Below are 25,653 nucleotides of genomic sequence, written 5' to 3' on the forward strand. Positions count from 1 at the left end.
GGAGGTACTGTGTGGCCTTCCAAACCAATTTCAGTTTGGATTAGAACAGGTGCATATAGCAGTAAAGGGTCACACCAGGGGAGGATACTGTGCAGCAGAATTGGCCCGTTACAGACAGGCTAGAAAGTACGCGCAGAGCGCGTACTAGGGTTAGAAAGGGGCAGTGCTTCCGCACCCCCCTAACCCTAGTGCGTGCTCTGTGCGCACAAAATGGCGGAGGCCATTCCACACGGCCACCGCCATGAGGACGTCACAACTGCGCCGCCTCTATATGGGGCGGCGCGGACGTGACGTCCTCACTCCGCGCCAGGGTGCTTAGTGTGCCCTTAGCGCGGAGCAGGAAGGAGCTCCGTTTCGGAGCTCCTTCCTGGTTTGGTCCGCTGGGCGCAGCCTTCACACGGCCCCTTTCTCCTCCTCCCCGCCGCCGCAGGATGTCCTTGGGGCTTGAAGCCCCAAGGACACCCCTTTTCAGGCTACGGATCGGGGCCTCAGCGGCTGCTGCTCTGGACACTGAGGCCCTGATACAGTGGGGAAAGGGGCGGGTGCAGCCCGCCCCAAACAGGCGGTTTGTAACCCGCCACAGTTCCCAGGTGAGTTGTAAGAAGAAATTGTGGTTAGTGTGAATCAAGAAGTGGCCATACTACTAATATAATGCTAAATAAGTTAATATTATTTAGAGAGAGCCAGTGTGATGGAGTGGCTTGAGCATTGGACTATGACACCAGAAAGCAGGGTTTGAATCCTCGCTCAGTCATGGATGCCTACAGGGTGACTTTGGGCATGTGTGGTGGCTATGGAAAAAAAGGGAGATGATTTTAGACCCACATTCATAAACCGATATGTGCAAATAAAAACAAAAAAGATCTAAAATGTATCTATTAGGAATATTAGACAATGAACTGGAGAAAAAATATGGAACACTGTTCTTTTATATGTTAATAGTCACTAGATTAACTTATGCTAAGAAATGGAAAAGTGAAGAAATTCCACATAGAATCATAGAATCATAGAGTTGGAAGAGACCACAAGGGCCATCCAGTCCAACCCCCTGCCATGCAGGAAATCCAAATCAAAGCATCCCTGACAGATGGATACATATGAGTGGATTTGGAAAATTTATGAGTATATGGAAACTGATAAACTGATACAACTGATAAGAAACAGGCATATAGATAAATTTAACAGAGACTGGGAAAAGATGACAAAACATTTAAATTCAAATTATATAAGTACAGGTAATAACACTTTATATAGAGTAAATGTTTGTAGTTGGGTGCCTCTAAGTCATTTCCAATTTATGGCGCCCCAAAGGCACAGGGTTTTCTTGTCAAGTTTCTTCAGAGGGAATTTGATATTACCATTCTCTGAGGGTGAGAGTGTGTGACTTGCCCAACGACTCACAGTGGGTTTCCATGGCTGAGCCAGGATTCGAACCCCAGTCTTTCAGTGTTCTAGTCCACCAACTGAGATGAATTAATTTATTTCAGACAAAGAACAATTATTGTGCTAGATAACAGATTATCACATTTTGACTTAAGGAAAAATTTACAACTGAATAGAATAAAGGAAAAAAGTTTCAATTTACAGCTAATAAAAGTGTTTGTATATATAATAGATTTAGAGATATAATCAAGCTGTAGGAGTTAGTAAGTCATTGTATTGTCTTTGTGGATCAACATTTTTGATGTTCTCTATGCTGTTTTTGTACTTTAAATTTTTTTGTGGTAGATGTTTGTTGAATGAATTACAGTAAAAATAAGGAAATAAAAAAAACAACAACTCCTGGCCAAGAAGTTGCAGCATTCTGTCTAAGGTCAAATCAATGAATGTGGACTGTGGCTTCTCAGCCTTTGCCTCTCTTTCCTCTTATAACTTTGGCCTTTTGTGCAGACAAATAGCAACTATGATGCAACCTCATCAAATATTGTGTCATGGAAACTTTGCCAATTTAAAAATAAACCACTTGCACTAAACTGCTTCAAAGATTACATCAGACTGTTTTAAACACTCCCAAGTATGCCTCTGAGATTAGATAGATGAAGAATCTCAAAGGGATTTAACGAAAGCAGCTATTTAGTTAAACAATGTCTCTGCCACTTTTCTTCTGAAGCTCTCAAAGCCGTTAACAACAAGGATAATATTATAAATTTGACTCTTTATACTCTAAAATTGCACCACAATGCAGTGTCATTAAAAATATTCAAACATCAGACACATTTGTCTGATTTACCAGCCACTGATTTGATCCTCATTTAGAAGTATATTAGAAAGCAGGTGAGAAGCCTCTATAGAATAAATTTCCACAGACTAACTGTAGTCACAGAAAAGACCCTCTTCCTGGTCCTTTCACAATATTAATAAGGTAAGTGTTGGAAATGTAAACAGAAGATAAGGCTTTTTTCAAATATGGTGGTCCTTTGATGAAGCACAGATATACCTGACCTGACACAAATTCATTTAATGCTAGAGGGCATTTTTATTGTCAAGATACAATTGGATCCAGAGATTTTTCTGCTTGGAAAGCTAACTGATCAAACTGGGAAGAAACGTGAAAAGTTATTACAATATATGATTATAGCAGTGAGAATAATATAAACCCAGAAATGGAAAGGATACACCAGCATAACAAGATTGGGTGATGAAGACTATTGATCTTGCTGCAATTGACAAATTGGCAATGTTGATGAAAGAGAACTCTTTGAATTATTTTAAGAAAGCTTGGTAATTATTTATTACTTATTTACGACCTTATTGGGGATATAAATCAGTTTTAGGCTCTGTGGAGCAAAAATGTGTTGATATGTGGTAGAAGCATAAACATTTTATCATATATAAGGAAACAGAGGTATAGACCCATCAGCTGGGGGGAAGAGTTTAGTAGTGTATGTTTATTTTTGTTTAGTAGTTTAGTTTTGTTTATATTGTTAGTGTTTGTCATTTTTTTTTTGTGCTTTAGGTATATTCATAAAATTGTTTGTGGCTGTGCTTATGTTTAATAGAAGGATGAAAAAACAATGTTAGTAAGCCCATTGGGATACAGAGAAGGTGATGATCTCAAAAGCTGGTTTCATACCGGAAAAATGGTCCTTCAGCTATCCTAGTTAGAGCTTGTAAAAATTACCTTTTTAAACAACTCTTTCCAAAATTCCTCAGTCAACATTGCTACTGTCCCTGGTCACTGTTATGTATAGTATCCAGAAAGAAAGTCCTTGGTTTCCAACTCATGCCCTGTCTCTTTCATTTGAAGAAGCCCACACTGGCTGAAATGAGCCTTTCCCATCCAGGCACTGTTGGAAAGAAAGGCCGAATACAAATGAAACTGCTTAGAACAAGATTCAGTCTGGGGTATTATATTAATTTGTCATACCGACTAGCACAAAGAATAGATTGCAGAAAATCACGAACCCTTTATCTTCTCCTTTCTCCATGAAGCAAAGAGCTTTATACTCTTGAAGCATCTACACTGCAGAATTAATGCAGTTTGACATCACTTTAACTGCCATGGCTCAATCCTATGGAATCCTGGGAACTGTAGTTTTGTGATATCTTTAGGCTGTCAAAGAGCTCTGGTGCCACAACAAGCTACAAATACCAAGGCTTCCATAGATGAAAGCATGATATTTAATTCTTCCATGTGGATATACCAACTGACAGGCTTTTGGCCTTTAATTGGTTGTTTCAATGGATTTCTGTGTGCTACACTTTTTAATCTCACTGTTATGTTTGAAATGCACCCAAACTAATTTACATGATTACATGTTTTAATAAGATAGTGTCATTGCTTTTAAATCTATTTTTAAAAAAATGTCATGATTTTAAATGACTGTAGTACGGTTTTTAGCAGTGTTTTGTTTGAATCTATGGTGTGAGCCAAATGGGTCCCATACTGGGCGAAAGGAGGGACAGAAATAAAGATAATTTTTAAAAAGACAGCATGGAGGAAGGAACAGGAAACTTTCCTTCCACTCAGTTTCTGTACCTTATTTTAGGAAACAAGTCTCAGCGTAGAGGGTTGGTCTTAGATTGTTAATTTTAACTTTGTATGTTTTAAATTTTATATTTGTAATTTTTACATGTTTATGATTTTAATTGTACAATTTTAATTGTTGTGTTTTATGTATGTTAGCCGCCTTGGGTCCCACTTTGGGAGAAAGGTGGGACAAAAATAAAATTAATTAATTAATTAATTAAAGAATGTGCCATTAAGATCAGTTAAGCCCACCTCCAAGTAGTCCTTCTACAAATGATTCACTTTTATCTAGAAATATAGGCATCTAGCATCCAAAAATCCAGCAGCAGCATCTTGTAGCTATGTTCCCCTATGCTGCCACCTCTGATTTTGTTTTAAACCATGCAGTCACCCCAACATGTCCATTTCTGAGTTACACGAGAGAGAGGGCATGAACAATGAGCTTCCAGTCCACTTCTTGTCAGAGAGCTGGAATATCATTGCTCATCCCCACTTTCTGGCAACTTGCAAATGGCCATGTTGGGGGAGGCTGTGCAACTTAAAATGTCAGGGTTTTTTTACAGGGAGGGGAATCTTTTCATCAATGCAATATTTCAATGACTAGAATAGTGAACTGTGATGTTGCAATTCAGTCTTACAACATCATCATCATTTCTGGCCAGGATACCAGTGACAATTTTATTTTTACTTTCACTTATGTAGGGGGGAAAAAAGGCAGTACCAAAAACAGAAAGATGAATCTGGGCACAAGTCCAAGACACTGAAAAACATTCTGTGAAAGATCTGTGGAAGGTAGTCATTTCTAGTGGTTTTAAAGCAAACGTTTGCTTCAGTACTATTAATAAATATTTGTGAGTCAGTTGGAATTTATTGCTGATTTAAAATGTCCATTTAAAAAAAAAAGTCTGCAATTCAGTACGTATCTCATTGCCCTGACTTTGGGTGGCTTTCTGCATTATATATATTTGAGTAGATATCTTAAAACCTTTATGTATGTGTATCAATAAAACTGTAACGTACACTTTGCAAAGGAATGTTTCTGTTTGCATCATTTAAATTCATTCGGTGCAGACAGGAAAGAGGATGGAATAGGCTGAAATTTTGCCTGTTTAATTGGTGAGATCAAATTTTAATTAGCTGGGCTGCATGTGAAGGTTATACTTTTTAATTCTTTAAGCCACCTGGTAACAGAGGGTGGAGAAGAAAAGATTATAAGATAGCTATGTTTTATAATTCTTCTAATAAATGGTTTAAGTGTGACTTCCCACACTTTCTTCAATGTTGCTTAAAGCATACGTGCCAGGTTTTTGCAAATTGCAGATATTTAAAACAATTAATTTTGATTTACAAAGAGATTGTTGCTTTGTTGATTGCCGCATCAGACAGGCCTTTTCCATTCTATTTCTTGTTTCCAAATAGATTTTGAAGGAATATACTACTGCAAATCTAAAACTGTTCCAGTTGTGCAAAAATCATTAACACTGTTGTAAACTAGGAACTGTAGTTTGTTGGTTTTAAGGTTGCCAAATGTGGACTATCTCTTGCCTTGAGATTGTTGTTGTTATGTGTTTTCAAATCATTTCTGACTTATGGTGACCCTATTACAGGGTTTTCTTGGCAAGTTTCTTCAGAGGGGGTTTGCCATTGCTATCCTCTGAGGCTGAAAGAGAATGACTTGCCCATTGTCATTCAGTGGGTTTACATGGCTGAGCTGGGATTTGAACCCTGTTCTCCAGAGTCATAATCCAACACTCAAACCAATACGTCACACTGGCCCTGAGATATCAAGGTCCAAATTTGAGACCTTTGTCATTTTAGAAGATGCAGGCTGTAGTGATGTTAGAAGTGTGATGTTACAAGAGGCAGCCACTGGCGATATCATGGAGTTTATCACACAGGGCAAACTGCAAAAATCCTGTGCAGAAATGGGATTTAAAAACCAGAAAAACTTGCAAAAGTGGGTAGTTTTTCACACACAACAGGGTTAATGCGACATTAACCCAAACAGAAAGTAGACAAAACCCACCCCTTTTTACTTTTGGAATTTTCTGAAAGTAAAAAGGAGCAGGTTTTGTCTAGTTTCTGTTCGGGTTAATGTCACATTAATTCTCATTAACGCTTAGGTCATCTGAAAAACAACTCGCTTTTGCAATTTTTTTCTACTTTCTGTTCAGGTTAATCCCAAACATCATCTGAAAAACTACCTGCTTTTGTGGGATTTTTCCAGTTTAAATCCAGTTTCTGCACAGGATCCGTCCCATGTGATAAAGTCCTATGATACCTTAAGTAATCACAGTTGCACAAAGTTTGCTATTCCCGATTTTTTAAAAAAAAACACTGTATGTATATTAGTGGGAAAATATGCATATACTATTCTGTCCAACTGTCTCAATTTGGCAAGGACAATTGTAATTAATCTTTTGTCATCCCACTTTCTCAACTCTTTTAAAATGTCCCTGTTTCCCTCTCTTCCTCCCACTTGAAGCACTTAAAGCAGCGGTTCTCAGCCTTTAAGTCGTGACTTTTTTGGGGGTTGAACGGCCCTTTCACAGGAGTAGCCTAAGACCTTCGGAAAATGTGTATTTCCGATGGTCTTAGGAAGACCATTAGTTGGAGGTCACCACAACATGAGGAACTATATTAAAGGGTTGCGGCATTAGAAAGTTTGAGAACCACTGACTTAAAGTATGCTATCCTCAGCTTACTTCAATTGCTGCAAACTGAATTCAAGGTGCAAAAGAGGAGAAGAGGGGAAGGGTGGAGCTTTACTCTTCCTGGTAGGCTCAGGCGACAGCAAACTGTTTCAGCCTCAGTTGGATTGTGTGTTCTTCCTCTTTAGTAACATTGGCCATCTTGAACATGCTCTGATGTTGCTTGGCTGCATGTATCCTGTTTTTTGTCTGTGAAATCTTGGAGGATATGTGAAAGTTTCTACCGAGCCGAGAAAGCGGAAGGAAGCAAAATTGCCATTTTCCTTCCAGGGTCACAGCTCTGTCTCTGAACTTGAAGGAGGGAAGTCAATATTTTCTGCCACCTTGGAATGGCACCCTAGGTAGCATACCAGTGAACTGTTACTATATCTAAACAAACTCCAGTGTGTACAAAGCTCTTAAGGCTGACAATGGGATGCCAATGGTTGGATGTCCCTGTGTACCAAGTTCCCTTCTTAGTATGACCTATGAATATTTCTCATTTGCATGCAGAAAATTGCTGATAAAGAAGGCTGGTGGAACTTTTGTGAATTAACCTAGCTCAATGAAGGGTAAACACTGCTTTCAGGATTGCTTTTGCTTCTCCTCAGCAGTCATGACAACAGTCATTGAGACTAAACAGTTACTAGGATGCCAGAGAAGCACTCAGTTGGAGGAGAGGAAAAGAAGGAATGCTGACATTATTTAACTGAAATACAGTGAAGTCTTCTTTTTTATAGTGTCGAACTATTTCACCAGCATCTCTTAAAAGGAAACCTTGCATATGTTTTATTCCTCCAGAATGAAATAATTGTGAAACTTCCTGGATAAAATGTGATAAAATCAGGCTAACCTAATCCATAGACAGAACTTAGAAAAGTTATTTTTCTGGATGGCATAAAAAACTGGGAGAGAGAAGGGACTTTTTTTTAACTATGGAGGGCTGGAGGATTTAAAAATATATTATTATTATTATTATTATTATTATTATTATTATTATTATTTGGAATTATAGTCCCCAAAGTAATCTTTCCCAGCTTTGACCATAGGGTGGTCATGTTGATAACGGAAGATAGAGCAGAAGTCAGTGCATCATCCAAAGGAAGGTTTGTACTAAAAGATAAATGGACGATGGACTGGGGGGGGGGGGGGGGGGTAATGCTTACTGTCAACCTTTTTTGTGTTGAAGTGTTGTATTTTTAAACGATGGACTTTGTCACATGAGCTTCAGTCTCAACTCAGTCTTGCTACACTCACATTATTTAAAGAGAATCGAAGCATACCAGTTTGGGAGCTTTTATTACCATGCTTTTCTTCAATAATGTGATGCAGGCTTTTTGTGTGATTCACAGCCCCGCATGCTCTCTCCCGCATTCCCCTTTAATCACACCCAGCAAGCCCTTTATTTTTAATTTTTTTAAAAAAAATTATAACATAATTTTGGGAATGCAATGTAGTAAAAACGGAGAAGAAAAAAAAGAAAACAGGCTCTTTTGGAATAGCGAGGGGGAGGAAGGGAGGGGAAAAGGAGGAGACTGCCTAACATCAAGACTGCAGCGGGGGCAACTTATTGAACTTGTGGAGGTGGCAGCATGATTGGCCATTTATTGATGGATTTTCCTGTCAATGAAAAGAGGCACTCCGGCAAAGTTTCAGAAGCATAGCAGCAATGAGTTGGAAGTGATGTATGCAATAGATATTGCCAAAGATGCCATTCTCTTGCTAAAATTTAAAACCCATGTGTGATAAAGTCTTGTGATGTGCTTGTGTTTTTAACTGTTTTAAATTGTTCTCTGGCATCCTCTTAGTGAATTGCAATAAGGTAAGTCAAATCTGTTTACACTATTGCAACTAGGGTTGCCATTTCACGGTGGTGGGCGGGACTTTCCTGCCCCCTGGGGGGCTTGCCCGGTCCCGTCCCGACCCCGACCCCGGGTGGCTGCCCAACTCTGAGCTCCCAGGGCTGCTGCCTGCCTTCTATAGAGTGCTGCCTATGAAACATGCTTGGAGCAGCAGTAGGAGGACTGAAACCAGCAGGGGCGGGGTCTGCTGCACTGCCCTGCCTCTATTGGCCAGCCCTCTGCTTCCTTATTTGGGCATGCTCCAAGCGGAGAGGGCTTTGCAGGCAAGTTGCTTTTTGTTCTTCCCCTCTTTCTCTTTCTCTTTCTCCTCCTTCTCTTCTTCTTGTTATTCCGTTTTTTTTCTCCTCCTCCTCTTCCCCTCCTCTTCCTCCTCTCCTTTTTCTTCCTTTCTCCCCCCTCCTCATCTTCTTTTTCTCTTTCTTCCTCTCTCTAAGCCCCCTCCTCTTCTTCTCAGGGGTCCAGGGCTTCTCAAGGCTTTGCCCCCATTAGAATAGAAAAAAGGCTTTGGATCTGTCCCATAAATCCCTCCTAAGTTGAGACATACCTGGGAAAAAGAGGGGGTGAGGGGGTTGGGAGGGTTGGAGGGAACAAGGAAAAGGAGGAAGGGGGGAATTGCTAAGAAGGCTTGGGAGTGGGAAATGTAGTTTGCAGTGGCACAAGGGACTGCCTATGGTCTTGCAAATGCTATGGCTGCTTGGGAGTGAGAAATGTAGTTTGCAATGGCACAAGGGACTGCCTGTGATCTTGCAAATGCTATGGCTGCTTGGGAGTGGGACATGTAGTTTGCAGTGGCACAAGGGTCTGCCTGTGATCTTGCAAATGCTATGCCTGCTTGGAAGTGGGAAATGTTCTTGTAGAATTGGGGGGGGGGTGTTGGCCAGAAAGAGAAGTACATTTCAGCCTTCTCAATCAATCAATCAATCTTTATTAATGCTTAAGCCAAAGGCCATTCGCATGATAAAATATAAAACCAATAACAGCAATTCAGAATTATAAAATATTCCATCAAATAGCATCCAGATTTAATACATAATATACTTCCAATCAATTGAATAAAACAACTTTAAAAGAAAAAAACCACTTCAAGATTTGGGTAAGATCATCCACCTAAGAATCATTAAAAACATTTTTAAAAAACAAAAACAGCTTCAAAGTTTAGATAAAGTCATCCCCCTGACAATCAACTGCAATGTCTGCTATTACCCTTGCCCGAATTTTGTTTGCTGCTGAAGCAAACAATGAAACCTTGTAAGTTACCTTAGAATCAATATCAGACAAGAGATAAAAAATCTTTTCAGAAATGGTATTAGACTGTAAATTGGACAGAATAGATCCCATAAATTTTGCTCTTGGACCAGTATATAGTGAGCAAGAAAACAAATAATGAGGCAAATCCTCGATTTCTGGGGCTCTACAAATACATAAACGGGAATCCTTAGGTGTATGTGAATATCTACCGTCAATCATGGCTGAGGGCATTGTTTGGAAGCGAAGAGCTGTAAAAGCCTGTCTAAGCTTTAGAAATGTAAGATTCCCTAGATAAACAGCCATCTGATGGTCCAATTTATATAATCTAAACCAATTGGAAAATTTCGAATTATTAATAGCCACCCTATCCAGGTGTACATCATGGTTAAAGATATATTCACGGAGCTTCTCTCTTGAATTCAAACTAGAAGAATTTTCAGTTAGAGCAGGATATAATTCAAGCAGCCTCTGGTGTCTTGAGCTCCAGACTTTACAGGTTGATAAATATTGAAAACACAACTTAGGAAAAACCTTAAGCGTAGAATCTTTAACAGATCTCCAATAATTAAGTAAAGTAAAGTGAATGCGAGCTCTAATGGAAGGGAGGCCAACCTCAGCCCGGACCAAGGCTGCAAGCGTGCCAGGTGGAAGTAGGAGCAATTTCCTGAGAAACATATTCTGGATGGCTTCCAGTTTGACCATTTGGGAATCATCCCAACCCCACACGGCAGCACCATAAAGAATCTGGGTTATAACTTTACTCTGATATATTTTGACAGTAGGTGCAACTAGATGACCCCCTGCCTCATTATAGAATCTAAGGATTGCTCCAATTGATCTCACAGCTACTGCTCTACTAGCTTCTATGTGGGGCTTCCATTTCAGCCTTCTGTCTAGGAATAATGCCAAAATGTCCTCCATTTTGAGCATGCCTAAGAAACATGCATTTATATTAACATTTTTTAAAAATTATCAATTTTTTCATGTGTCCTCCATTTTTAAAAAACATGTCCTACATTTGAAAATGTTGCCCTACATTTGTCCTACATTTGTCCCAGTTTGGAGGTCCTGCCTTATGGCAACCCTAATTGCAACTCACTTTTTTGGATGTGAAGGTTGGAAAGCTTTACTGACTGCAGGAGGACCAAAATTCCTTGCAACCCACCTTTTCTTAGCTTCAGCCCCTGCCAACTTCAGCAATTTTCTGGTCAGTGGATAGCAGAAGAACCCTGTTTTTCTTTAACTGGATGCAAAGCAAAGACATCATCCACAAGGACCTTTAGTGGATCCTGTAGATGCCCATCACTGTGCATTTAGCTGTAGGAAAATAGCAGAACACTTGTCTGTCACTGTGTCTGCTTTCAGCCAGGAAATGGCCAAGTTCAGGGGGGCTGCAGTTGAGAAAGTGGAAGGGGTTGGATGGGAGCCTTGTTCTCACAATGAAGCTGCCAAATGCAAGATCAAAGCCAATGTTTTCCTTAGATTGTTTGTTTAATTTAAAAAACCCACTTTGTATTCAATATTCTTTAAGCTAGAATTTGTTTTATCTTATATTGTAAACCACTTTGAATCTCGTATTGGGAGAAAAGCAGAATGCTAAACAAATAAATAAAATTCCCAATACAAACAGCCATTCAACTTGCATCCATTTTCAAAAAGGCAGAAAAGCATAAAAGTAATATGATGGCCACAATCCAACATCTCCTTGGCATAGCTTAAATTTCTGCTTGCAGAGATATGCCATGCCAGCCCTACTCAAACTTCATGCAGCATAGCAACATTGTGGAACCCATGTCTGGCTCAGTCTGCATGCACAATATTGCTGCAATTCGTGTAGATTTTGGGACCTCAGACTGCAAGCACACCTTGACAGTTATTTGGGAGTAAAGCCCACTGAATTCATTGGGACCTAGTCTCACAATTAAACAGGCATATGATTCCACTTTTAAAGCACAGGATGCGCAATCACAGCTACAGCATTCAGATAATAAACAAAGTTCTGGATTTTTACCTGACAATGTGATGTCACTTGTCTTTGCTACAGAAGGCCAAAACTAACCTATGATTAAGAAGCAGTTTTAATTACAGCCATTTGAAATAGATTAATCTATTTTAATCTATTCAGAAATGTTTTATTTCTTTGCTTTCTGAAATAACCAGCTGTAGTGCAAGGCAATCAATCAAATGCATTGTGTCAATATGTGGTACATACACAACCAACGAGCAGCAAGCTTACACTAAAATAGTCAAGGAAAGAGGGAAACAACAAATGATATCTACAAATGATTGGAATAACTGCAACAGGGATGTGTCTCATTCACAAAACGTATACATCTAGATTAACAATATCGAGTCTCAATAGTCACAAACAAACAACAGTATACACATGAAAAACATTGTGTTGTATCCTTGTGAATGTCAGTAGTGATCCAATGTTACATCTTGATGCTACTTTGCTGCAAGTACCATCAATGATCTTTTCCCCAGACTTTTGATTGGATTCTATTGTTGTAGCAGTAGAATAATTTTACTGCCAACACTGTATATATTTATTTCATGGACTTGGATCACTATTGACATTCACAAGGATACAACACAGTGTTTTTCATGTGTATACTGTTGTTTGTTTGTGACTATTGAGACTCGATATTGTTAATCTAGATGTATACGTTTTGTGAATGAGACACATCCCTGTTGCAGTTATTCCAATCATTTGTAGATATCATTTGTTGTTTCCCTCTTTCCTTGACTAATATGTGGTACATCCCTTTTAAAGAAAGGTGTGGATGAGTCCAAAAGGACTATTGGCTTCACCTTTACAGTTGGGATAGGGAAAAAGACCTGTGGGGAATGTTATCAATTAATTTTTTAAAAAAAATTATCTATGCTTTTTATTGAGGAAACATAAACATATATTGAAACAATGCTGACACCTAGTGGTTGCACACCAATCTTTTAAAACTGCTTGGCTGAATCCAAATCAGTAGTTTTCCAAGAAAGATAAGTTATAAATATACAAAGCAAACATGGCTGACTGTGGTCTATAAATGCTTGCCAAAGTAATCCATTTATTTTAAAGGAAAGAAGTAAATAAATGTAGTGAACCTATCCCCTTGGATTCAAAAAATCAACTTGGATTTTTTTTAAAAATACTGTAATGCTTTTCATATATTATGGACAATATGCATGATATACCAGACATCATTTGTATGTTCAGTAAATTTGTATATTTGATACAGCACCTTAAACAGTCTTTTGTCAGGTAAAATTTATTTACTAATAGAGAAGTATTTACATATTATACTCTTATTGATACTGCTGCGGTTTCTAAAAAACATCTAATCTCCACTCCCTTTAATTTATTGTTCCGTGGCTGAAAAAATTTGCTTATGATAGCACAGACATAATTAAATAATCAATTTAAAAGAAAAAAAGATCAAAAAAATTGATTTCAAGACTGCCAAAAAACCCACACATTTCAATTGGATTAAGTTATGAATGCTCACTGCTAAAAAAATGGGGGAAAAAGAGGCACTTTGCACATGTTCAAAGTCACGGCCTCATATTCACATACCATGTGGACCCCTACCATGAGGGGGATCCTTGTGTGCAATCCAGGACTGCACTATTTCTCAAATTAACCTTTCCCTAGATATAATGTTTGGTTTTACATTACATTTGTATATTTGTATTATAGAATATAAAATAAACTGGCTTTAATAACAGCATTCTTTCTTTATTTTCTTTTCTTTTCTTTTTTGGTGATGCAATGCAATGAAAAGTTGGGATTGACATGTAAGAAAGGCTGACCTTTGTTATGCCCCCACATCAGTCTCTGTCACTGGAAGAAGCTTTTCCAAACAGTTTCTGTCATCCTCTCTGTCCAGTCAACTGTTTAGCTAATTTCTTTGGTTTAAGGATTCCCAGCTGTATTTTCCCCCAATTATTCACCAATTAAAATCATGTGCATCTCATGCAATTAATGAATAAATAAATGGGAAGAAAAAATATTTTTAATTTGCAGGCTTTATTAGAGTGATAATCTGAGGGATATTTCATATCCAAGCCAAGTGATTTAAGTTTCTTAATTACCTGAATTCACAATGGATGAATTACCTGAATCCACATATGATGCCCATATCACATCACTGATATCCTCACTATAATTTCCCAAGCATCACTTTGTATGCTTTTTTCAACTAGGATAATATATTGTATCTATACATTTTTATTATAGTTTTATTCTTATTTTCATATATTTTACTCTCATGTTCTTTTATATAACTCTTATTTAGAGTTTTACACAGAGTTTTATATAGAATTTTATCTTGTTTTTTTATTTTGTATTGTGGTACTTTGAGATGGCCTATGGGCTAATCAATAAATATTGATTGATTGATTGATTGACTGACTGACCTAGGCGATTTTTCTAGAAAGGTCAGTAAGCAGAAGAGATGGACCCTAAAATACAGCATGGGATATGCAGGGTTGCTTAATACTGTCTAGTTTGGTTTGTGGTACAATACATGGATACCATAAAGAGGAAATCACTACTATAATGCAAGATCATGAGAACTACAAAAATAAAAGCCTGCTTGTGCAATATAGTAAATCTGCTTTGGCCACTAGAGTTGGATGACAGCAGAAATTCACACCTTTAGTCATCCAGTTATGCCTCCTGAAAAACTGGAGAAAGCAGAATGCTAGCCATGAAATATGTGAGGTTTCCTGCAAGGCAGCAGTTCTGCTCTTGGCATTTTGCCTTGGCCTTCCTCTTGCTTTTCACTGCAAGCTACTCTCACTCTTTCTTGACACATCTCTGATTCACATTACTCAGTCAGTTGGTGTTCTAGTTTTGACACTTTGACTGCTTAATACTTGTTTCTGACAAATCCTAATTCTTGGCTGTTAAACTCTTTGTTTTGGCACTTTTCTGGATTCTTGAACTTTGCACAGGCTTGTCTCCAAACACATTAAGTATGATCCAGTGTGCTCTTGACAAAGAACATTGCCGTAAGAGTCCAAAGTGCTAAAACTGTTCAGTGGATAAAAAACCACTTTTACTTGGATATCTTATTTTTATCTTTTCCTTTTTCCAAAAGCATATTCTGAGTTTGCAGGATTGCCTTGCAATTGTCATAAGGGCCAATATACATACTAAACCCTGGTAAAGGCACTGCATGAGGTGCATGCCCAGCCCCACATTCACAGAGAGGGCACTACGACTAACAATGACTCAAATTTTGTCAAAGCCTTTCCAGTCTTCAAGACTCAAGGACCAGCAGTGGATGCTGTAGACTTTTTACACTCGTAAGGCCAGAGATGGAAATCCCATCACACCAGAAACAATTTCAATTTGAAACACACCCACCAGAAGCCAAACATTTTCACCTATCAGCGTAAGACCTATTTCTTTGTGAAATCAATTTTCTTCTACGGTGCTGGTGTTTCTGTTTTTGGAGATCTTTCAACCCTATCCCTAACCCTAAACCCTAACTCTAACCCTACCCCTACCCCTAACCTTTAACCCCTTATCCCTAACCCTAACCCTATGGTGAAGTGGGAGGCTAGAGTTCTAAACTCTAACCCTGAAAGTATCCACCACCACCTACACACAAAGCACTCTCTCCTTTTGTTCTCTTTTATTTTTCAAAGCAAAGCTGTGAGCAAAGATGGGGGGGACATCATCCAAACAAAGGAAATAGCCTCTGGTAAAACCCTGTATGAATGATAGCTTTACTTATGCAAATCCTGGCCATTGAATTGTCAGCTGAAAGGTCCCATCCTTTCACTTCATTTGGAAAAAATCAAAATTCTTACTCATTCATTGAGAAGTGCTCATAATTTCTTCTCTTTAAAAAGCTTTCAAAATCTTCGAATAACAGATATTTCTACTGTTTTTCAAATTATGACTAATATTATGATAAAGAGGACAGAATGAATTCTGTGCACGTCTCTGAAATACTAAACAAACGGAATGTGGAAGATAAAGAAGGAGAAACTGAGGCATACCTCAGTTCATGGAGGCTTTGCTAGTGAAGCTTCTTTTTTCTTTCCTTTTTCTTTTTATTAAAGCTTTTGGGAACATAGGTTAGGAGAGGCTTCTTCCCACTCAGTGCGGGAATAAAGCTTTCCAGTGGCAATAACCACCCACCAGTCATGAAGCTGTAGTCGTGAATCAGCTCCCAGTGTGTAGCAACAGATTGGACAGGAGACTAACTCTTTAGGTTGCCAACAAAGGTTTACTAGAACTAAAACATATTTATAGTGAAGAACAGATTAACTCTGTCCTGAGGGAGGGGGGGGGGGGGGGGGGGAGGGGGGGGTGGCTGTAGCAGATTTCCAAAATGTATAAGGCAGATAAAACCCTAAAGTGCAAAGATATAAAACCAAACACTAAAGTAAGGATAGTATAAGCCATTGTTTCCCCCCCATAAACATGAATGGATGTGAGAGTTGGACATTGAAGAAAGCAGATAGAATCTACTCATTTGAGATGCTGTGCTGAGAATACCATGGATATTCAGAAAGTCAAACAAATGGGTATTACAGCAGATCAGGCCTGAGCTCTCCCTAGAAGTCAAGATGACCAAACTGAGGCTGTCGTACTTTGGCCACATCATGAAAAGACATGATTCATTGGAAAATATAATAATGCTAAGAAAACTAGAGGGAGTAGAAAGAGAGGAAGGCCACATACAGTATGAGATGGATGGATTCAATCCAGGAGACCATGGCCCTGAGCCTGCAGAACCTGAGCAGAGCAGGTGAAGACAGAGAGATTTGGAAATGTCTCATTCATGGGGTTGCCATGAGTTGACTTCGACTCGAGGACAGTTAATAACAACACAAGGTAACATATTGTATTTATTTATTTATTTTTAGTTACTCAACTGGGAGAGTTGAGCTTTCAATGGCTTTGGAGAACTGTGCTGAAAGCTTTAGATTGCTACAGTGACATTGTTGATAAAAGAAAATGGCAAGGTACGCATTGCAGAAGCCTTTGCATGACATGTAGAAGGCTTGCTGTGTTTTTGTTTACTTATTTAAAATTTGCCTGACCTGATTGTTTCATTTCACACATGTAAATGGTTAGTTCTTAGTAAAAGGTCTCCTGAAATACAAATTGCTCTTCATTTTTGTGGTGCAGGGATCTATTCTATTTCTGCCTCTGGTACCATATTTTCTGTTTAAGAAGCAATGTCCAGGAATATACAGTATCTGCTTAATTAAGTGAGACAAGACTGCATTCTTTGCATTCCAGTAAGATTCTTTTATTGCAGAAGTGTAATGTAAACTCAAACATCAAGTTATAATTAATGTAAGTGAAATAAATATCCAGTGATTCTGTATGATTCTATGGTTTTAGTGTTTGACTAGGACTCTGGGGAGACCAGGGTTTGAATCCCTGGAGACCCATGGGATGGCCTTAGGCAAATCACACACACTCAGCATTACTGGAAGGCAATAGCAACCCCTGCCGAAATCAATCATGCCCCCCAAATCCCATGATAGGTTGACCTTAGGGTCATCATAATTTTGAAATGACTTGAAGGCACATAACAATAAATTTATCCCTTTCAATGTAAATGTTTTAAAGGGTTTTTTTAAATTGTAAATTTAGTGCAGTGGCATTTTTTTTCCTGACTACTACAAAGAAAAGTAAATACCGAGGTAAAATTAGTTGGTTACTATCCAATAACAGCATACTGTCTGAGATCCTTACAGTTTAGTATAGTTACTAGGTCCTTGATATATTTATTAGCTTTGTTCCTGTTCTGGAGCGCTAATTATCTCGGATGTAGATAGCAGTAGCCAATCCACAGTTTTCAGGATAATGGTGGGTCTTCTAAAAATCTTTCAGTTAAGTGTACCATTTTACACTGATACATCTATACAGAAGAAACTTGAAAGTGTTAGAGACATGGTTGGACAACTGTTTAGTAGCTTTAGGTGGGAACTAGAAAATCATCTAATCTTGATGTAACTTGTGACCTAAATAATTACAAACACTTGGTCGAGTCAATGTACTTCAAGATAATGGACAAGAAGAATCAAATTAAAGTCTACCTGTGATAATGTTACAAAATGAACTTTCTATATCAGTGCAATGGCTAGCAATAGAATTTGTTACCCCCCCCCCTGTGAGCTGATAAACAATTTAACATGCACAATACTTTTGGAAAAAAGTTTGTAAGAAGCAATTGAAAGTAAAATTAGCCAGAAAATATCAGTAAGAAGATATTTAAAATGTTATAAAATTGCACAGTGACACAAATAAAATGAATGCAAAATAGAACCAAAATTTAATACACTACACTATAGTTTCCCTTAATGCTAATAAGTCTGGAACACTTTTTAAAATAAATAGTTGGCAACTGATTTAGAACTTCGTAATTATCTTACAATGTTCTGTATTTCTACCCAACAGAAATAGTATACAGTATTAGGTTATTCTGTAGCTCAGAATGGTCATAACCACTATGTAGCAAGCTAGCTGCATATATAGAAGATGTTTTAATAAATTAACAAAAACTCTGACATGGTGAGCAATCTTCACTTTGCAAAAGGTGTTTACTAAACGTTCAGCAATACAATTACTTTAACGCTGTCATAAAACACATTTTAAAAAACCTTCAATATAAGTAAACTGGTATGGGCAAAGTACAAAATGCAAATCTGTGTGTTTATTTAGACACACAGATTTGGTGTCCACCAGGCTTTGGTTGCAGGGTCCCCATGGATACCAAAGTCCATGGATGCTCAAGTCCCATTAAATTTAATGGAATAGTAAAATGGTGTCCCTTATATAAAATGGCAAAATCAAGGCTTTCTTTTTTGGAATTTATATATTTTAAAAATATTTTCAAGCCATGGATGCTTGAATCCATGGATGAAAAAAATCCATGGCTATAGAGGACTGACTGTATAGTTCTATAACAAAATGCCTTTTCTGAGGTATTTAAGTGAATACAGTAGTTCTAAAACTACTGCTTGACTAGGAAAGTTTTGATACTAGGTTTTTTTTCTTTTGAAAATCCCATTTGAAAGAAAAACAAACACCACCTGCTAATAAACAATCTACAGAAGACTGAAGAAAATTCTAGCAATAATTTGGACGTAATACACTTTCTTTCTTTAGTTGCTAGAAATAATATACAGTGTTTTAATGTTAGTCTTTTAAAAATATTTTTAATATATAAATAGACAAGACCAAGTTGCATCAGAAGAGGGACAGGAATCGGAGATAGAAGGAGAGAAAAGAGCAGTTGGTGACTCATCAGAAGTTTCTGATGAGGACTCTGAACAAGAATCATTAGAACAAGCTAAAGGAGCTACAGCACTTAGGGGGAAATCTTCAAAGAGGAAACACAAGGGGACAACAAAAAAGAAAAAGGGGAAACAACAAGATTTTAATAAAGTATGGGGAAAAAAGAATTAATTTTTGATTATTTAACTAAGAGTCCAGTTGTGAGGTGATGTATCTATTATTTTCATGGAATGTTAATGGACTAAACTCTAAAAGTAAGAGGGAGAAAATATTTCATTACCTAATCAAACAGAAACCTTCAATAATTTGCTTACAAGAAACACATATACATATGAAAGATTCTTTAATGTTGAAGAATAAGAGATTAGGCAATTTGTTTTCAGCTTGCAGACCAACTGAAAAGGGGTTGCAACTTATGTAAGCAAAAATCTAGGAGCTAAAGAAATCTTTAAAGATAATCAAGGCCAATACTTGGCTATTGAAATAAATATTCAAAATAAACCTTTGTTGATCATTAATTTGTATGAGCCACAAGAAAATAAATCTAATTTCTTTAAGAAATTGCACGCTAAAGTTAAGGAGTTATGAAAATATAATTATCACTGGAGACTGGAATGGGGTTATGAATACTAAAGAAGATAGGTCAAGCCAGTTTAAGAAAAAACAGGGTAAGGTTCCTATATCTGCTTTTGACCTAGTAGAGGATTTAAGTTTAATAGATGTATGGAGATCGTTTCACCCTAAGGATAAAGACTTTACTTTCTTCTCAAATAGATATAGATCCTGGTCAAGGATAAGCATGATATTATCATCTAAACTCGTGTATATGGATATCAATAGAGTTGAAATTTTACCAATGGAACTTTCAGATCATTGCCCAGTCCTTTTAATGTTGCATCAAAGATCAAAAGAATTTATATAGAGATTGAATAACTACCTTTTAGAGGATGAAGATGTAATTAAAGAAATTAAGAAACAGATAAAATTATTTTTTCAATAAAATATTAAAGATGGAATGCCGATGCACATAATATGGGATGCAGGTAAAGTGGTTTTTGGGGGATATTAATGCAACAGCATATGATTAAGAAAAAAAAGACTCGAGAAAAAGAGCAAGAATTACTGTATTGGAAATGCTGAAAGAAAAAGAACAGAAGGCTAAGAAAAATCCAAAGGATAAGGGCATTTTTCAGGATCTACAGCTACTTAAAAATAAAATTAACAAAAATATAATGCAGGAAACGAAGGACAAAATTAAATATTTTAAATTTAATGAATTTGAAAATGCTGACAAGGTGGGGAAATGGCTTGCATGGAAGTTGAAAAAGAAAAAAGAAGAAAGAGCAATATTAAGACTAAGAGAGGGAACTAATACCACCACCCAACAAGATAAATTAAAGGATATAGTTACTAATTATTTCAAAAATTTATATAAAGCGGAAGAGATTACAGATGAAAAAAGGGTTAATATCCGAGAATATATAAAAAAGGTAATTAATGTAAGTATGACAGATCAACAATCTAAAGTTTTGAATGAACCAATTTCTGTTGAGGAATTAGATCTAGCAATTAAAAGATTAAAAGATAATAAAGCCCCAGGGCCTGTTGGCTTTACAGCAAAATTCTATAAGATTTTCAAAGAAGGGCTTATTCCCCCACTGTTGGAAACTATAGCACAGATTGACTTCGGTAATTATCCAGAATCTTGGTCCCACTCGGTAACTACTTTAATTCTAAAAGAAAACAAAGACCCTGAATTAATTGAGAATTATTGTCCAATTTCTCTATTGAACTTGGATTATAAAATATATGCAGCCATTATAGCGGAAAGACAGAAAAAATTACTAGTTATTAATATTCATTCTGATCAATCTGGCTTCCTCCACAGAGACACCTCAAAGACACGGTATTGAACGTACTTGAGTTTGGTGAAATTTACAAAGAAAGAAAGATAGGGTTGGCTTTTGTGGATATAGAGAAAGCTTTTGATAATGTTAATTGGAACTTTTTAGATATTTTACTGGATGAATGGGGTATAAAAGGTAGAATGAAGAACTGGATAATGAGAATATACAACAAACAATATACCAAGATTAATATAAATGGAGAAAAAATGGATATGATTAATATTGAAAAGGGTACGCGACAGGGATGTCCCCTGTCACCCCTACTTTTCCTAATGGTAATGGAAGTAGTAAATGACAGGATCAGAAACGATAATCAAATTCAAGGTCTAAACATTACTAAATTTTCTTATAAATTTCGCGCCTTTGCAGACGACCTTGTTATTATATTAGAAAACCCTAAGAAAACAATTAAAGAACTTGAGAAATCATAACAAAATTTGGTACTCTGGCGGGATTTAAAGCTAATAAGAAAAAAAGTGGTCTTTTGGTTAAAAATCTTATGGCAAAGGAAAAAGAAGAACTGAAATCTATTAACGGAGTTCCATCTGATATCTAAAATTAAATACCTAGGTGTAAATTTGACAAAAGATAATTCTGTTCTTTTCAAGAATAATTATATACCAACGTGGGAGAAAATTAAAGCTGATTTAAAAAGGTGGGATTCACAAAACATTTCATTGTTAGGGAAAAATGCTATTATTCAAATGAATGTGCTGCCGAGAATGATGTTTTTATTTCAGACTTTACCAATCATGACAACTAAGGGTATCTTCAAATCATGGGAACGAGATATATCAAAATGTTTGTGGCATAACAGGAAACCCAGAATAAAATTTAAGATTATGCAAGATAGCAAAGACAGGGGAGGGCTTGGTCTACCCAACTTTGAGATTTATCATAATGCTTGTGCCATGTCATGGATTAGAGACTGGATTTTATTATCTGATGAGAAAATGATGTATTTAGAATCTTGTGGGTTAGAATTAGGTTGGCATGCATATCTGTGTTATAATACTGTTCATAGGTTTAAAGTGTTTAAACAGCATGTTGTGAGAAACGCTTTGTTCTCTATTTGGATCAAATATAAAAAATTACTTTATAGACATCTACCAAGATGGACTTCCTCGCAAGAGGCATTTCATAATAAAGAATACTCCCGGTCTTATAAATGGTTGAGATATGATGACATTCTAATAAAGAGGGGAGGAAAAGAAGAATTAAAAACTAAAGAGGAATTAAAAGAGATGGACCCTTATGTAAATTGGTTTAAATATTGACAAATTCGAGATGATTGGAGAAGAGATCATTCTGGAGATGGAACAGAGGGTAAAGAGACCGACTTTAATAACATTATTAGAGGTCCAACGCAAAAATTAATTACAAAATTGTATAAATTTCTGTTGAATATGGAGATGATGGAAGAAATCGTAAAGTCTAACATGATATGATGGTCCCAAGACATTGGCAAAGTTATTCCTCTGGACAGTTGGGAAAACGTATGGAAAAGAAATATCCGTTTTACTAAATGTATTAAGTTAAGAGAAAATTATTATAAGTTATTTTTAGGTGGTACTTGACCCCAATTAAGATCGCCAGAATGACTAAACAAGGCGTTTCCTATTGTTGGAAATGCAATCAAAAAGGAAGTTCCTTATATTGCATTTGGTGGCGGTGCAAATCGACTAAAAAGTATTGGACAATGATACACAGATCTATAACAAATGTAATGGGGGGGGGGGGATTCAGTTTACCCCTGAATTATTTCTGTTAAATATTACTGATGGGATCCGGGACAATTTAGTTCAGGATGAACTGAGTGTTTTATTATATTTAATAACTGCTGCTCAAATTCTATTTGCCAAATATTGGAAAGTCAACTCTATTCCAACATTAGAAGAATGGATTTTGAAATTGAACGAGTTAGCAATCTTGGACATGATCTCAATGTCCCAAAATGATAGAATGGTCCAGGATTATAAAGCCAAATGGAAAGAGGTTGCAAAATTATGGGAAAATAATCTCTCTGTATAAATATTGTGGTACGAGACCGTCTGAAACGGGAGATATTTTATGTCATGTATTATATATGTACTTGTAATATGTAATTATTATTTCAATAATAAATAAAAAAGACTTGAGAAAAAAATAATAAAAAATAAAAAATATTTTGAACTGTCCTGAATCCCACTTTGGGATATAAAGTGGGTGATAAATTCAATAAATAAATAAATAAATACAGTCCCTAAACTTTATCTTCGTATGTCCTAAGGTCCTGTACCCGTCTCCAAAATTTGCAAAGCTCCAAAGTGTGAGTAAGTGAAAAGAATGGGTAGTAATATGCTACTACTCCTATGAGAATTGAGGGACATAGATATACTGTTTGAGGCAGAAGTGGGATCAGGACCTCCTACTGCCTTTTTGAAAGCAGTAATATAGAATAAGTAACCAGGTTCCTTTTGGTCCTTAACTGGTGAAAAGAAAAGGATATGCAGGAATATAAGCCTTGTGCTGATGTTCTGCTTTCAGAAAGGGCATTCCACCTTATCACACTAGCAAAATCCCACTGGGAAACGGGATTTAAACTAGATTTAAATTTTTAAAAAAGCTGCAAATGCGAGAAGTTTATCACACCACATTTCTGACAAAGTGAAATAACACAAAGTTAAAACAAAGGCAAAAGGGAGAAAAGCTTTTTACTTTCAGGAAGTTCCGATGGTGAAAAGCTGCATTTTTTCTCCCTTTTCTTTCGCTTTCACTTCACATTATTTCACTTTGGCAGTAACGTCGTCTGATAAACTTCCCGCATTTGTGGTTTTTTCCATTTTAAACCCCGTTTCCCAGCAGGATTTTGTTAGTGCGCTAATTTGGGAAAGTAACTATCCCAAAATCACTCAGTGAATTTCATAGTTGAGCAAGGATCTGGCCTCACTATTCCAGTGATAATGGGCATAACAACGTACTGTCCCTCTCCTTGAAGAATGCTCATTCTGTTTTCTCTAATATATTTCCTTTAAGAAATGCTGATCTTCTAAAAGTCTGCTGGTAATTTACACATTTACCTAATGGAAAAATATGACAACACAGAGGCATTACGATGCTATTCCTAATAAAGGTGGTTGGACCGGATGTAACTGAAGATGTCCATCTGTTTGAAATAATCAGTCTTTGGTTTCTTTATTATACTTTTTAATTGCCCTCCTGAAGAAGTCCTTAAAATATTTACAAGGTGAAATGCATCAGGCTTTTTAATAATAAAACACAGCCCCATAACATCTTGAAACCTTTTTATTTGCAGTCAACCAGAACAGATACCTCAGTTGTTTTTGGACAGTGTCCTCCCTTCCATATGTCATAAAGAAAATCACTCTTGTGGGAATTGTACTCTCCTTATATCCCTTTCCTATTACATGGATGTTAGCTTTGTTCACAACGTCTTTTCCACCACATCCTGGTATGATATCATGGTCAACATATCATGGTATAGTTTCTTCTTCCCTCAAATCATACAGTTTCAGAATCTTCCTTAATACGTGAATATTTCTAACATTACTTCTAACTTGCTCTTAATTTTTTTTCCTGAATGCTTTTCAGGTTCTTATGTCAAGCATCTCATGATTCAGAAAGCCTCTGGAGCTGTGAGATAAATTTATTTTTGATAAATAAATTTATTAATAATAATGCATAAATTATTCTAAATAATTTATTTGTAGTATTTTAAGGAAGATTATTTTAGATTATTTTATATTTATTCATCACATTTTATCACACTTTTTTTTCCAAATCAGTCCCTCAAATAGCATAATAATTAAGATTAAAAAAACCCCAGAAATAATATTACAATATTAAGAGGGAATTTTTTTAAAAAAACGTATAATGTAAATGAAACTGACAAACTCTTCAGCTATACGTTAGCCTTTTCTTCATCCGTATAGGTTTTCTCACTAATGACTTCATAACATCAGGTTCATAAAATGCCACAAACCCATTAGTCTAAGAAATGCAAACCTACCAGGTTAAGGACAGTCATTATCACACAGTTCTTTCAAATTGCCATGGTGCTACTCCTGGCATTTTTCTTCCTTATGTAGGTGTCCATAGCCTCTGCCTTGTGTCCTTCCCAGCATGCCTTTCAGTCTATATTTATTTTTGTTTTTATTTTTTGCACAATTGCATGATTATGGCAATCCATTAAGTTAAAGAAAAGAAAAACAGCTTTCTTGGGAATAGTGTGAGTGAAGGGGAGAAGGGGAGAAGAGCACATTCATCATTCTTAAGAATCAAGGGGGAAAAATGCATCTAGTGAATGCCTTTCTGCCTTGCAGGTATTATACATCCTGGAACATTGTGTAAAGCTAGAAGAGGAATCCTTAAAGCATTCTAAGGCTTCAGCCCAAAACCACAATAAGGAAAAGAAGCAAATGTACTTTAAGGAAATAATAAAAGATAAGTATATCCATGGGATGATTTTGTATTTCTTTCACATTGGGATTAGTGTCCATGCCTCATGGTGAAGCAGAACAGCACACATGCCACCTATTGCTACAAAGAGGCTATCCGGATCAACGGGATAAAAGGTATACATTTCCCTCTGAGAGGCATCTATTTCCCTCAGATAGACACCCTTATAAAATACATAGATGGGTGAAATCACAAGCTATGACAAGCAGATGTCTTTCACTATTGGAAGAAGTACTTCTTATAAATA

At 36.8% G+C, this 25,653-nt stretch overlaps 1 long non-coding RNA gene across 1 annotated transcript; it reads left to right on the plus strand.

Moving 5' to 3' along the window:
• Positions 1–2,240: 2,240 nt before the first annotated feature.
• Positions 2,241–25,404, plus strand: LOC121931885. Its single transcript, XR_006104223.1, has 3 exons — positions 2,241–2,362; positions 16,656–16,754; positions 25,271–25,404. It is a non-coding gene; the product is annotated as an uncharacterized LOC121931885 (long non-coding RNA).
• The last annotated feature ends 249 nt before the right edge of the window (positions 25,405–25,653 follow it).

Source organism: Sceloporus undulatus, chromosome 5, assembly GCF_019175285.1.
Source record: "Sceloporus undulatus isolate JIND9_A2432 ecotype Alabama chromosome 5, SceUnd_v1.1, whole genome shotgun sequence".
In the NCBI taxonomy this organism is placed as follows: Eukaryota; Metazoa; Chordata; class Lepidosauria; order Squamata; family Phrynosomatidae; genus Sceloporus; species Sceloporus undulatus.